Source organism: Benincasa hispida, chromosome 1 (genome assembly GCF_027475165.1).
Source record: "Benincasa hispida cultivar pf3 chromosome 1, pf3_genome.v1.1, whole genome shotgun sequence".
Lineage (NCBI taxonomy): Eukaryota > Viridiplantae > Streptophyta > Magnoliopsida > Cucurbitales > Cucurbitaceae > Benincasa > Benincasa hispida.
In genome coordinates this window covers 96028883-96035920 of record NC_143478.1, presented here as the reverse complement: position 1 = coordinate 96035920, position 7038 = coordinate 96028883, and positions in this window count along the sequence as shown.

Below are 7038 nucleotides of genomic sequence, written 5' to 3'. Positions count from 1 at the left end.
TTTCATAGAGGTATAAAAGAATATTGGATTGTACTTTTGTGTACTTGTAGAAATTAGTGTTAAAGAGACAAGAGCTTGGCCAAATTGGTTTTGTAGTGCACTAGTCTATAAAATGTGGACCTCAAGGACATCTATAACTAACTTTTTTTTTTGTAGGGTTGGACTTGTTAGGTTTTATGCTCTAAAACTCGTAAATAGTAAATAATATTAATTGATCGTCATTAATAAAGAGTTATAGATGTTAATTCAATAAATTTTATTATTAATTGTCTATTTTGTCTTAATAACCCTAAATCCAATAAACTAACATTCAAGGTTGCCTTATGAGCCTTGAACTGTATGTGGAGACATACAAGGATCAATGTTCAATATACAGCCTGAAGGGTCTATAGTATAGGGATAAGGTTGGGTACCTTATTCTGATAACATTGTGGATACAAACCACTTTCTATTCGATACAAACTCATGATCCAACACGTCTATCTAATTGACATGCGAGTGGAGGTATCCTATGCAATGAGTATGCATAAGTCTAGACCACGAAATAGTAACCACTAAATGTAACACCGTTAACTAGTTAGGTTCCTATTTTAATAGAATGACCTATGCAACTTAGTCTTAATCTTGAGTATATTATGAACTCCTGTTCACGAGGCATTATCCTTTGATTTGTATGGGTGAGGTTGGCCAGTTCACTAACCCCTACCATTTTGGGGATAAGACCGAGTGGAGAGCTAGGAACATAATAATACAAGATTGAGTTCACTTCTTCCCGCCTTAAGGGTAAGTAGATGAATGTTCCCTTAAATGGTGTCTCTAGGACTTGAACAAAATGTTCTGTCCTCTTATTGACCCAATAGGGATTTCTGTTTATTGATTGGACCACAAACATGTTGTTCATTAGAGGAGCACTGGTACTTAATGAGTCAAAGGTAACCCAATGGTAAAACGAAAATTTGACCCAGTTGGAGTTACGAACACTCGTGAAGGACTACCTTATTATTATTGATCTATATTCGTGGACACGGGAATATATCTATAGTGAGAAGAGTGTAGTTGTGGGTCTTTAATAGAGTGTACTCACAATTAACGAATATTGATTAACTTGGTTAATGAGTTTAGCCAATTAATCTTTTATCGTTGAAGTTTTTGATCTACAGGTCCACCAGGTCCTCTTATTAGCTCACTAGAGGATATTTAAGAGGAATGTTTTGTTCAAATTAATTTGAGAAAATCATATATTAATGTGATTAATGTATAATTGATTATAGATATGATCTATAATTCAAATTAAATTGGAAAGTAATATTTGAATAAGATTCAATTAATTAATTCAACTGAATTAGATTCACAAAGAATTAATTAATATAGAGGTATTGCACATATACATATGATGTTTATAATAATCAAATATATATACATTAAATTAGATTTAATGTACAAATAGGTATTTAATTAATGTGCAAATTAAATTAAATAAGTGTTATTTAATTGTGCTAATTAATTGAATAAGTGTTATTTAACTCATTGGGCTAATTAATTAAATAAGTATTATTTGATTAATTAATTGTGGAAAAGGGAAATAAGAAAATGATTAGGAAAGGAGTTTGACCTTTCTCTATATAAAAACTTCCTCTGACCCCTTTGGGATATATTGAGACTGACAATATGCAACACACAAGTGTTATTGTGCAAAAAATTTTCTAAGCCGCCAAGATGATCCTTTCTACTCTCCAAATTCTTTTTATCATCTCCATCTCCCAATAGTTAGATACCATTTATCTTTCTATTGGAATCTTAGAGAATACCGAGATTACTCTCGTGGTAGTGTTCGAGATTGTTCAAGAAATCGTTCGTGATCAAGATCGTTGGAGGAGTCGTTCGTTGGAACTTCAAGAGGATTGTTCATGAAGTTTGAGAATCTACAAAGGTAAGAATGGTTCTAATCTTTTCCCAAAGAATGTTAATTTACATGTTTATATTCTGTTTTAATATAATGAATTTGTTTCTATAAAAATCGAATTGCGGGATGCAAGGTATTTTCACATAAACGCTTCCGTTGTGGGATTTAATCCCTTCAGGATTAATATTGGATCTATTTGAACACTTTTCACCAAGGACTCATGTTTGTATGGTGAGTTTTAGCTAGAAAATTTTGGTTTAGGCCTTTTCAATTTCTTTGTTCGGAACCTTTTAGGTTGTTTTAGATGCACTTGGTGGCTCTGATAATTTAAGTTGTTGTAGATGTACTTGGTTTGGTGGCTTTGATCATTCTTTGTATGCATTTTCTTTGTCTAGGATGTTTTCTTCTTCAATTATGTTATTGTACACCACCTATTTGATAAAATTCCTGAGAGAAAAAAAAAGGTTGGGGAATATTGATTTGTCGGGTCTGAGTGGAGTAGTAGATTGAGTTTGTTGGACTTTGTATTTGGAGCAATCTTTTCTTTCACATAGTGACTACGATCACGTTATTGGTTGTACTTTTGAAATTGTTCATTGGGATTGACTATATTGTTAGAATTGTTCATTATATTCTTTTTGGAATTGTTCATATGAGGTTGTTCATATTCTTCTAACTTAGAAATCCTTCATAAGGTTGTAAGTTATATATAGACAGTGTTGAAAAAGTGAACTTTTGTGAAAGATATTGGTGAAATTTGGTTAATAAGATTGCAAATATGTTTGTTGTTTATTTGGTCGATGAATACTAGACACACACACACACATATATATGCATGTATATGTGTATGTATGTGTATGTGTATGTACGTACATACGTATGTACAATACATATATATGTATGTATGTATGTATTCTTTTTAATGAAGTGATAAAAAGAAATGGACATGTAACTGTTATCTTATTATATTAATCATTTTTTAGTTTCCAATAAGACTAAATGGAGATCAACTTGCTCTGTAAGTAAAAAGAATCTTATATGTCTCAATATGTCTTATATGTTTTTATTTTAGATGGACATGAAACTAGTTTGAAAACCACTTATAAGATTGTCTCACCCTAGTAAATGCATGTGTTCCTTTTAATAACTAGATTCTTGTTGTCTTCTTGGTCTATTTTGTAGGATTCAGATAAAGTTATTCTTAATGGAATGTGCATTGTTGTTCACTGTTTGTATTGGTTGAAAATCTAACTTTCAAAAATAAGAGGGAACCAACCTTTGATTGGAGAATCTCACATTGGAAAATTTGGATTTGGAAGCCTCCCTTATGTACTCCAATCTTGAGTTGTTTGGGCCCCCAGGGATACCCATATTTTGGAAGAAGTGAGGAGATAGACCAATGTGGGTTGGTGGACGTCCCACACGTGTGCCATCGGCATCCGGTCGGGTGAGGCACATGTGTTTATTTTATTATTTTTATTTTTTAACCAGAAAAAAACAAAAGAAAAGGTTCTTCTCGTTCGTGCAAGTCCGCTTCATCCACCTTGTCCGTGCACGTTCTGAGGCTCACTTCCTATTTCGCTACCTATTGTTCCAAGTTGAAGGCCTATAAAAGGCATGGCCTTCAGCAGTTCGAAAATACAACTCTTTTCATTCACTTCATTCCATTTTCCTTTCCTAACTCTTCCATTTTAGTTTTTCGAGCAGTAGGTTAGAAAGGGTGTGTGTTTCGGTCAGTAACAATGCATTTTCAATCGGGTTTCCTTGGCTGTTTTATCCTGGGGACGATGTGGCATTTTTCAGACCTGCTTGCAAACTTGGGCAGAGCTGCAAAATATCTTAAAGAAAGCGAGCTCCGCGACTCAGCCTATAACGAGTTTCTATTTTGCAGATTTTTGCTCTTTGATTGACCATCGTGCTTTGACTGTTTGATGTTCGTTGTTCTGAGGGTCCTGTCGTTTCCAACAATTTTAAGACGTACTGATAACTGGCAGAAATGCTAGTTATTATAAGCCTTTTATTTAGAATTATAAGGACTAACAAGTAGAAAATGCGGTGATAATACTTAGAATTTACAAAAAATTGAGTTTTGCATTGATTAGCACCTAAATCCTCACTGACCCCAATATTATGCGTTACTCCGTGCCAAAGTGTCTATTTTTTTGTAGCAATCGCAGGAATCAAACGCATGCGTTGGAAATAAGCAATCGCAGATAAAAGCATGCGCTGAAAACTGAGCTATCTCATAAACGAATGCATGCGATGATCGCATGCGGCCATTACATGGAAGTTGCGGTGATCGAATGTGCCCATCGTATGGAAATTGCGGTGATCAAGCGAATGTGGTGATCATTTAGAGATTGCGGCCATGGAGTGATAGCCATAATAGAAGATTGCAAGATAGGTAGAACGCGTTGATACTTCAGTTGAATCAAGCTTAGCGCATACCTTAGGAGTATCAACAAGATAAGACGATGTGACAATGCCCATACCGCGATAAAAGTAGCAGTGAGACATAATGTAATCATGATAGCTGTCGACGTTTAAACACTATAAATAGCCCCTTGGACCTTCATTTCAAGACATACAACTTCTGCCTCAAGGTAGGGGTTTACAATCACAGATGAAAGCATGAGCGAGATTTTCAATGAGAATTCTTCATCTCCACAAACCAAACCGGGTGATAACCAGAGCTTTTGTCGGAGATAGAGCTCGAGAGAGACATCTCCACCATTCATCCATGGTACCACCAACAGCCTTGACGCAAAGTCTTTCATTTCTCCTCTAACTTCTGTATTAACATTTTAGCTTAAGATATTAAGACATTTTGTAATCAATGCATATCTTGCTTCCTTCAATGCCATTTTCTTCATCATCTTTATCTTTATCGTCGTTTACCTTCATCGTTTATTTATCAAAGGTGATCGCATACTTAATCGTGTAGCCTAGAGATAAAATGCATGTAGCAATCCACCGAGAGGTGTGCATTGTGTGAGTATAGTGAGTTAATCCTCTTTGCTTGGTGAAAGGCTGTAGCAACGCTTGTTTATAGGTTGTTGTAATGCTTATTTATAAGTTAATTAGCCGCATCTAACTGCCTGAGAAGGTAAGAGATGGAACGCACTAAAGCAAAGTATGCATTGTTCCTAGAGATAGGCACAATCTTATGCTCAACGCAACCATGCACTATAAAGATATAGTCATGCGGCTGACCATCGAGAGGTGTGCGATGCGTTAGTGTGACGAGCTAGGATTACTTGAGCGATTTAAGATAATAAACATTACTATGCGTTGACGATTGTTGTGTATCTACCAATTCTCATCACAAGTCTCCTATTGCTCAATCTGTTTAGTTAGGAGTAGGAGTAGTGTGTAAATCCATTAAACTTCTTCTTTTTACTTTTATTCATCGCCTCAAACGCATTGCTTCACAAGCATTATTGAGTGACAAGTCCCTGTGTTCGACCTCAGATTACCCGAGAAACTTGCGTTTTCGTTATACTTGACGAGAAGGCAAGAAAACTTGTGATAGGAAAGCATGTCATTGCATACTAGATTAACACATTTTCATTCCGACACATGACCTCTGACACATGGGCATAAACGCATAGTTAAGCATGTACAACGCATGATTGCTGCAATAACCCCATCACCGTTCCCTTTTATTTAACACGTACCCGCCATATCATCAATGGCTCTCACTAACAATAATGACGTTATGATATCTAACCTCAACCATCCATTTCGGTTCGAAGGAGAAAACTTCAAATGGTGGAAGCAAAAGATGTTGTTCTTTCTCACCGTCAAGAAAGTTGCCGAAACTTGTACCAGAGCTAAACCGATTGTCCCTTTAGAAGAACCTACTGAACAACAGATAAAAGAAGTTGCTGACTGGGAGGAGAAAGACTTTCTTTGTAAGAATTTTATTTTAAATGGTTTAACTGATGATCTGTATGACTACTACAGTACAATGAAGATAGCGAATGAGGTCTGGGATATCCTGCAAAAGAAGTATGACACCGAGGAGGTCGGGTCGAAGAAATATGTTGTTAGCCGTTATCTCAAGTTCCAAATGAAAAATGACAAATCCGTGGAGGCCCAATCCCATGAACTCCAAAAGATAGCCCACGAGATAACTACTGAAGGTATGCCTCTAGACAAACAATTCCAAGTTGCTGTTATTATTGATAAACTGCCCCCTTTGTTGTGGAAGGACTTCAAGAATACTTTGAGGCATAAGACCAAGGAGTTCTCCTTGGAGAATCTTATAACCTGAGTAAGAATTGAGGAGGAAGCTCGAAAGCAGGACCAGAGGGAGGAAGTGGACATAGTACCTGGGAAATCCGCCTTTGTCGTGGTAAAACCTAATAAAAAATCTAAGGGGACAAAGACGAAAGGTCAGAACCGTGGCTTTAGTAACCAGAACCAATAGAAAAAATAGAGGCCCCTTTAGGAGAAACGGTACCATTTCTCTGCTTTAATTGTAATAAACCTGGGCACATGGCTAGGAACTGTAGGAATAGGCATCATCCTACTGGTTAGGCGAATCTGACAGAAGAATCATTGGTCGCCATGATCATATAAGTAAATGTGATTGGTGGTTATGAAGGGTGGTGGATAGACACTGGCGTTATACGCCATGTCTATCACGACCTTAGTCTATTTAAAACTTATACTAAAACTAAGGATAAGAATATTCTGTTGGGAGATCACCACTCCATGAAAGTTGCTGGAACTGGCAAGGTGGAACTGAAGTTTACCTTTGGGAAGATTCTCACGTTGAAGGACGTTCTGCACACTCTAGAGATAAGAAAGAATTTGGTTTCGGGTTATCTCCTCAACAAAGTCGGGTTTACTCAGACTATAAGGGTAGACATATATACCCTTACCAAAAATAATGTATTTGTAGGGAAAGGGTATGCAACTGAGGGAATGTTCAAATTAAATTTAGACTTTAATAAAATGAAATCTTCTGTGTATTTGTTGTGTTCTATGAATATTTGGTATGCTAAACTTTGTCATGTGAATAAGAATTTAATTAATAACATGAAGGCTGGAAATGATACTTAAGTTATCCACGAATGATTTTGATAAATGCGAGTATTGTAATCAGGCTAGAATTATTAAAACTCCGC